We start from the raw sequence: 9,441 nt of genomic DNA, 5'->3' as shown, positions 1-9,441 counted from the left end.
CATAGGGAGAGACAGAGAGAGAGACATAGGAGAGACAGAGAGAGAGACATAGGGAGAGACAGAGAGAGAGACATAGGGAGAGAGAGAGAGAGAGAGAGAGACAGAGAGAAATAGAGAGAGAGACAGAGATAGAGAGAGACAGAGAGAGATAGAGAGAGAGAGATAAAGAGACATAGACCACAGCATCTCATCAATGCTTAACTAGAACTTAGATGGTTCCCAAAGTGGGGTGCGAGGACCCACCTGGGGTCCTGTGTGTGTGTGTCTGTGTGTGTGTGTGTGTGTGTGTCTGTGTGTGTGTCTGTGTTTGTGTGTGTGTGTGTGTGTGTGTCTGTGTGTCTGTGTGTGTGTGTGTGTGTGTGTGTCTGTGTGTGTGTGTGTGTGTGTGTGTGTCTGTGTGTGTGTGTGTGTGTGTGTGTGTGTGTCTGTGTGTGTGTGTCTGTGTGTGTGTGTGTGTCTGTGTGTGTGTGTGTGTGTGTGTGTGTGTGTGTGTGTGTGTGTGTGTGTGTGTGTGTGTGTGTGTGTGTGTGTGTGTGTGTGTGACTAGACTAGAGTCTAGTTACCACTAGACGTTTGAGGAAACACACACACACACACACACACACACACACACACACACACACACACACACACACAGCTAAAAATAGCGTCTGTCTGTCTGTCTGTCTGTCTGTCTGTGAGGAGCATATGGGAGAAAATGCGACACCTCTCCCCTGTGTGTGTGTGTGTGTGTGTGTGTGTGTGTGTGTGTGTGTGTGTGTGTGTGTGTGCGTGCATGCGTGTGTGTGTGCGTGCATGCGTGTGCGTGTGTGTGTGTGTGTGTGTGAGGCAGCTCTCCCTACTGCAGCACACGTGGGCATTATGTTATGCTTTAGCTATTGAAAAAATAGCAGACCTACAAGCTCGTAGCGCGCCACCGAGTGGCGCGCTACGAGCTTGTAGGTCTGCTATTTTTGAAAAATCGAAGAACGACTGACATTTTTTAGAATCTGATCTCAGGTCATAATGGGTTCATCAGACCAGTGTGTGTCCAGTGGAAACCTGGTATGAATCTGACCTCAGGTCAGAATGGGTTAACTCAATGTCTGAACGATTGTCTGAATGTGTGTCAGAAACACAGCCGTGTGGCTCCTCACTGGCTGCACCAATCATGGTGTCAGAAACACAGCCGTAGCTCCTCATTGGCTGATCACCGATCACTCCCACTTTTCACACAGGCGTCGGCCATAATATTACGGAGGCCTTTTTTTCACTTTTCAACTAAATTATAGATTAATAATTAATGTATTAGTGCATTTTAAATTACCCATCCACCCATCCCCAACCCCCCCCCCCCCCTCTACAATAACCTTAACAATAGAGAACATGCATCATGAATAAATACTAAAACCAGATATATTCATTAATTCTCCAGCCATTCAGTTGCAAAAAAGAATCACACACGTGTGAACTGAGTGGTGCAATTCCCCCCCCCCCCTCTCTCTCTCTCTCTCATTAGAGACACAGCACTACCCCTCTCTCTGTTTCTGGCGCCCCCTACTGGTATTAATAAGTCACATACTCGTGCTCATACAGGTACACAAACAGGTACACAAACAGGTACACGGACATTGCTGGTTGTAGGAGTGGTTGCACCACTCAAAGATTTTAATAATATATATAATAATATAATAATATATATATATATATATATATATATTTATTTATTTTTATAATTTGGGGACACCCCTGAGGGGTCACGACCCCCAGGTTGAGAACCCCTGACTCTGCTCAATGTATACTTGCAATTTACAATTTTGGCATTTAGCAGACGCAACTACACTTCAGAAACAAGACCAAATAAACATCTACACTTCAGAAACAAGACCAAATAAACAACTACACTTCAGAAACAAGACCAAATAAACAACTACACTTTAGAAACAAGACCAAATAAACAACTACACTTTAGAAACAAGACCAAATAAACAACTACACTTTAAAAACATGACCAAATAAACAACTACACTTTAGAAACGAGCCCAAATAAACACTACACTTCAGAAACAAGACCAAATAAACAACTACACTTTAGAAACAAGACCAAATAAACACTACACTTCAGAAACAAGACCAAATAAACAACTACACTTTAGAAACAAGACCAAATAAACAACTACACTTTAGAAACAAGACCAAATAAACAACTACACTTTAGAAACAAGACCAAATAAACAACTACACTTTAGAAACAAGACCAAATAAACATCTACACTTTAGAAACAAGACCAAATAAACAACTACACTTTAGAAACAAGACCAAATAAACACTACACTTCAGAAACAAGACCAAATAAACAACTACACTTTAGAAACAAGACCAAATAAACAACTACACTTCAGAAACAAGACCAAATAAACAACTACACTTCAGAAACAAGACCAAATAAACACTACACTTTAGAAACAAGACCAAATAAACAACTACACTTTAGAAACAAGACCAAATAAACAACTACACTTCAGAAACAAGACCAAATAAACACTACACTTTAGAAACAAGACCAAATAAACACTACACTTTAGAAACAAGACCAAATAAACAACTACACTTTAGAAACAAGACCAAATAAACAACTACACTTTAGAAACAAGACCAAATAAACAACTACACTTCAGAAACAAGACCAAATAAACAACTACACTTCAGAAACAAGACCAAATAAACAACTACACTTTAGAAACAAGACCAAATAAACAACTACACTTTAGAAACAAGACCAAATAAACATCTACACTTTAGAAACAAGACCAAATAAACAACTACACCTTAGAAACAAGACCAAATAAACAACTACACTTTAGAAACAAGACCAAATAAACAACTACACTTTAGAAACAAGACCAAATAAACAACTACACTTTAGAAACAAGACCAAATAAACAACTACACTTCAGAAACAAGACCAAATAAACAACTACACTTCAGAAACAAGACCAAATAAACACTACACTTTAGAAACAAGACCAAATAAACAACTACACTTTAGAAACAAGACCAAATAAACAACTACACTTTAGAAACAAGACCAAATAAACACTACACTTTAGAAACAAGACCAAATAAACAACTACACTTTAGAAACAAGACCAAATAAACACTACACTTTATAACAAGACCAAATAAACAACTACACTTTAGAAACAAGACCAAATAAACAACTACACTTTAGAAACAAGACCAAATAAACAACTACACTTCAGAAACAAGACCAAATAAACAACTACACTTCAGAAACAAGACCAAATAAACTACACTTTAGAAACAAGTCCAAATAAACAACTACACTTTAGAAACAAGACCAAATAAACAACTACACTTTAGAAACAAGACCAAATAAACACTACACTTCAGAAACAAGTCCAAATAAACAACTACACTTCAGAAACAAGACCAAATAAACATCTACACTTTAGAAACAAGACCAAATAAACAACTACACTTTAGAAACAAGACCAAATAAACAACTACACTTTAGAAACAAGACCAAATAAACAACTACACTTCAGAAACAAGACCAAATAAACAACTACACTTCAGAAACAAGACCAAATAAACACTACACTTTAGAAACAAGACCAAATAAACAACTACACTTTAGAAACAAGACCAAATAAACAACTACACTTCAGAAACAAGACCAAATAAACAACTACACTTTAGAAACAAGACCAAATAAACAACTACACTTTAGAAACAAGACCAAATAAACACTACACTTTAGAAACAAGACCAAATAAACAACTACACTTTAGAAACAAGACCAAATAAACAACTACACTTTAGAAACAAGACCAAATAAACACTACACTTTAGAAACAAGACCAAATAAACAACTACACTTTAGAAACAAGACCAAATAAACACTACACTTTATAACAAGACCAAATAAACAACTACACTTTAGAAACAAGACCAAATAAACAACTACACTTTAGAAACAAGACCAAATAAACAACTACACTTCAGAAACAAGACCAAATAAACAACTACACTTCAGAAACAAGACCAAATAAACTACACTTTAGAAACAAGTCCAAATAAACAACTACACTTTAGAAACAAGACCAAATAAACAACTACACTTTAGAAACAAGACCAAATAAACAACTACACTTTAGAAACAAGACCAAATAAACACTACACTTCAGAAACAAGTCCAAATAAACAACTACACTTCAGAAACAAGACCAAATAAACATCTACACTTTAGAAACAAGACCAAATAAACAACTACACTTTAGAAACAAGACCAAATAAACAACTACACTTCAGAAACAAGACCAAATAAACAACTACACTTTAGAAACAAGACCAAATAAACAACTACACTTCAGAAACAAGACCAAATAAACAACTACACTTCAGAAACAAGTCCAAATAAACAACTACACTTCAGAAACAAGACCAAATAAACATCTACACTTTAGAAACAAGACCAAATAAACAACTACACTTTAGAAACAAGACCAAATAAACAACTACACTTCAGAAACAAGACCAAATAAACAACTACACTTCAGAAACAAGACCAAATAAACATCTACACTTTAGAAACAAGACCAAATAAACAACTACACTTTAGAAACAAGACCAAATAAACAACTACACTTCAGAAACAAGACCAAATAAACAACTACACTTTAGAAACAAGACCAAATAAACAACTACACTTTAGAAACAAGACCAAATAAACAACTACACTTCAGAAACAAGACCAAATAAACAACTACACTTCAGAAACAAGACCAAATAAACAACTACACTTCAGAAACAAGACCAAATAAACAACTACACTTCAGAAACAAGACCAAATAAACAACTACACTTTAGAAACAAGACCAAATAAACAACTACACTTTAGAAACAAGTCCAAATAAACAACTACACTTCAGAAACAAGACCAAATAAACAACTACACTTTAGAAACAAGACCAAATAATCAACTACACTTTAGAAACAAGACCAAATAAACAACTACACTTTAGAAACAAGACCAAATAAACAACTACACTTTAGAAACAAGTCCAAATAAACAACTACACTTCAGAAACAAGACCAAATAAACAACTACACTTTAGAAACAAGACCAAATAATCAACTACACTTTAGAAACAAGACCAAATAAACAACTACACTTTAGAAACAAGACCAAATAAACAACTACACTTCAGAAACAAGACCAAATAATCAACTACACTTCAGAAACAAGACCAAATAAACAACTACACTTTAGAAACAAGACCAAATAAACAACTACACTTCAGAAACAAGACCAAATAAACAACTACACTTTAGAAACAAGACCAAATAAACAACTACACTTCAGAAACAAGACCAAATAAAACAACTACACTTCAGAAACAACACAACAACAAAAAAAACTGCAACCCGCAACTAACCAATTTTTACAGGCAACTTCACAGAACAAAATAAGTCCCAAAGTCGCTTATACTAAGCGGACATGGCAACACCAGGCCACAGGGGTGCCAAAATATGCCTGTAATCCCCTGTGGTGACACAGAGTTATCTTATCTGTGCCAACGGGGGCCAGCACTTAAAATAGAGCCTTGGTTCTTAGTAAAAGGTTTAAAATGACACGGAGACAGAACGCAGGTCATTGTCATCCAAGGTTCCACTGTCTTTAAGCCATTCTGACCTGAGATCAGATTCCTGAGATGGAAATCTCACCCAGAGAGAATAGCGTTCGTCTAACTAAAGGATCTGCCACACCAGATGTCACACAGATGTGAGCCTTCACCTCAAAGGGATAGTTCAGCTTAAGTTGTACGAAACGTTTACATTCATATAGTGGCTGCAACTGTATTCATTGATTGCCCGAGTCCCGTGGTGGGAGTTCTGCTCTGGTTTTGGTGAAAGATTAAAGGGACACTTCACCCTTTTTGCAAAAAAATAAATATGTTAATGATGTTTAGAAGCTTTAGAACACTTTCCTGGGGGTCTTTATGTGTGTAATATGTGGTTTTAGATATTTTAGATTGTAGCAGTGAGCCCAGTGTCTCTGATGTCATGGACACTGGGCTCACGCATTTAATAGTAAATTAACCCACAAAACTAACGTCATTTGTATTGTTGACCCATTTCTAAAATATCAGCGCAACTTTCGTTCAACTTTGACCCCTCTATCACATGGAACTATGTTTTGGGGCGTAGTGATATGGAGACAAAAAACATAGTTCCCCGTGTGACTGATAGATAGAGGGGTTAAAAATGAACGGAAGTTGCACTAATAGGTCAACAATACAAATTAAGCTAGTTTTGTGGATTCATTTACTTTTAATGCGTGGCCCCCAGTGCCCCCCCCCCCACAAAATGACCGGGACTACTTAATATTTCACCAAAACCAGAGCAGAACTCCCACCACGGGACTCTGGCAATCAATTAATACAGTGGCAGCCACTATATTAATGTAAATATTTCATACAACTTAAAGGGACACTTCACCCTTTTTGCTAAAAAATATGTGTAATGTGTGGTTTTAGATATTTTAGATTGTAGCAGTGAGCCCAGTGTCTCTGATGTCATGGACACTGGTCTCACTTCCTTCCTGGACTACAATTCCCATAATACTTTGGTGCACTGCTCCTCCTTGTGGCTAGGGGAGGTCTGTCTTACTGAGACCACATGTAGTCCAGTATTTTGTAAACAACTAAACTGAAGGAGCAGCGGCGCTATCGGCTAGTAGTCCCAACTCTCAAGTGTCTGCAGCCTGTCACGAGCCCCGTAATGAACTGATATGGGACGCACGTTGTTCCGTATTTTAATGTCGGGTCGGGGAATAAATACAGTATGAATGACGGCATATTGAAAAATAGCAGATCTACAAGATCTATGACTGCTATTTTAGAAAAAAAAAGTGAAAAGAATTCTAGTCTAAATAGACTAGATTCAGGTCCACTGAAGCCAACCTCCTGAAGGTCCGCAAAGGTCAAGTACCGCACCTGGGGGGACACCTGGGGGGACATCTGGGGGGACATCTGGGGGGACAGGCCAGGCCTTCTATGTTTCGGCCCCCAAACTCTGGAATGAACTCCCTTATAACCGTCTCAGAGTTGCTCCCTCTCTCCTCTCCTTCAAAACCTCACTCTAAACCCACCTCTTCTGGGATAGCTTTCCCTCCAGCTGAGGCCTCGTTTATCCTTTTATCTTTTTAACCCTGTGCTGTTATGTTTTGCTTTGATTTTTTTTCCTTAATAAAGTCTGTTCCTTGTGTTCCCATGTAAAGCGCTTTGGGTATTTAGAAAAGCGCTATATAAATTTGAGCTTTTATTATTATTATTATTTATTAAAAGAGATACTAGATAGAGTAGAGATCAGATTAGAGATCACAGAATGACCCGTTAAATCCAGGACAGAATCCATCTGTGCCATTTTAGAATGTAGCGTTTGGCTATAGTCAATCAAATAAATAGCAGATCTACAAGCTCACAGCATGCGCGCTTCGAGCCACGCTGCGAGCTTGTACGTCTGCTATTTTCAGGACTTTCTTTTTTTATACCTTGATTTAGAATTATCGCTGCACAATTGATCGTAGAAAAAAATATCGCAATCTAGATTCAGACACCTGTTGAGATCTCATTTCTACATTTGTGCCTGACATTGTGCAAACCTCCAGCTTTGACACCAGAGAAGAAATACTGAATCTATCATATTATATATTTCATCCGAAATGAGTTAACATCACAGGCAGACTCTTCACATACTAGAGCATGTCTGGAATAATAAATGAGTTAACATCACAGGCAGACTCTTCACATACTAGAGCATGTCTGGAATAATAAATGAGTTAACATCACAGGCAGACTCTTCACATACTAGAGCATGTCTGGAATAATAAATGAGTTAACATCACAGGCAGACTCTTCACATACTAGAGAATGTCTGGAATAAATGAGTTAATATCACAGGCAGACTCTTCACATACTAGAGCGCGTCTGGAATAAATTGTAGAGCTGGAATCGACCATGTACATTTCAACCCTGTTTTTCTCAACTCGCCGTTTCTCAGCAAGACATTAATTACTCTATAAGACATTACACTATAAGACATATCTCTATAAGACATTACTCTAGAAGACATTACTCTAGAAGACATTTCCAGGTACCCCCTCATCCTCGCAACACGGATAACAATATATTTACAACCACAAGCAGTGTTTCCTGCAGGAATGTCTAAATGTAGACGTCTAAATGTAGACGTCTAAATGTATACAGACGTCTAAATGTAGACGTCTAAATGTAGACGTCTAAATGTGTACGTCTTCTCTTATGGGGGTCCCTGGCATATCTTTTCAAATGGGGGTCCACGGGCTAAGTAGTGTCAATTTGGGGGTCCTTGACATGAAAAAGTTTGGGAACCACTGCTTTAAACACTTTAGCACTTTATGAACATGAACAAAATAGATGGGTCCCCCCTGGAACTCTCTCAGGTACCCCTGGGGGTCCCCGGACCCCACTTTGGGAACCACTGCTCTAGAAGACATTACTCTAGAAGACATTACTCTAGAAGACATTACTCTACAAGACATTACTCTAGAAGACATTACACTATAAGACATATCTCTATAAGACATTCCTCTACAAGACATTACTCTATAAGACATTACTCTAGAAGACATTACTCTATAAGACATTACTCTATAAGACATTACTCTATAAGACATTACTCTACAAGACATTACTCTAGAAGACATTACTCTAGAAGACATTACTCTACAAGACATTACTCTAGAAGACATATCTCTAGAAGACATATCTCCAAAACTGGTGGGTCAAACTGTCAACTGCTTCAATTTGAAGCTATGATTCCCTGCTTTCACAAAATAATTCAAAATAAATTCAAATAAATCCAATGGCAGTCCCTCAGTCAAATGATGTTTTTGCTACATAAAGAGAGAGACTTTAGGAGAGGTTTAAGTTTTTAAGCACTTTGATGTTGTCTGTTTAAAGCCACAGTAGTTATGGCCCCAGGTGACGCATTGTGAACGTAGTAACGTAGGCTATAATGTTCAGTAGTTATGGCCCCCCAGGTGATTCATAGTGAACGTAGTAACGTAGGCTATAATGTTCAGTAGTTATGGCCCCAGGTGACTCATAGTGAACGTAGTAACGTAGGCTATAATGTTCAGTAGTTATGGCCCCAGGTGACTCATAGTGAACGTAGTAACGTAGGCTATAATGTTCAGTAGTTATGGCCCCAGGTGAGTCATTGTGAACGTAGTACGTAGGCTATAATGTTCAGTAGTTATGGCTCCAGGTGACGCATCGTGAACGTAGTACGTAGGCTATAATGTTCAGTAGTTATGGCTCCAGGTGACTCATAGTGAACGTAGTAACGTAGGCTATAATGTTCAGTAGTTATGGCCCCAGGTGACTCATAGT

The sequence above is a fragment of the Protomyctophum bolini genome (assembly GCF_963924005.1).
Source record: "Protomyctophum bolini genome assembly, chromosome: 6".
NCBI classification, from domain to species: domain Eukaryota; kingdom Metazoa; phylum Chordata; class Actinopteri; order Myctophiformes; family Myctophidae; genus Protomyctophum; species Protomyctophum bolini.
The sequence above is the reverse complement of the archived record's forward strand: the minus strand, read 5'-3'. Positions refer to the sequence as shown.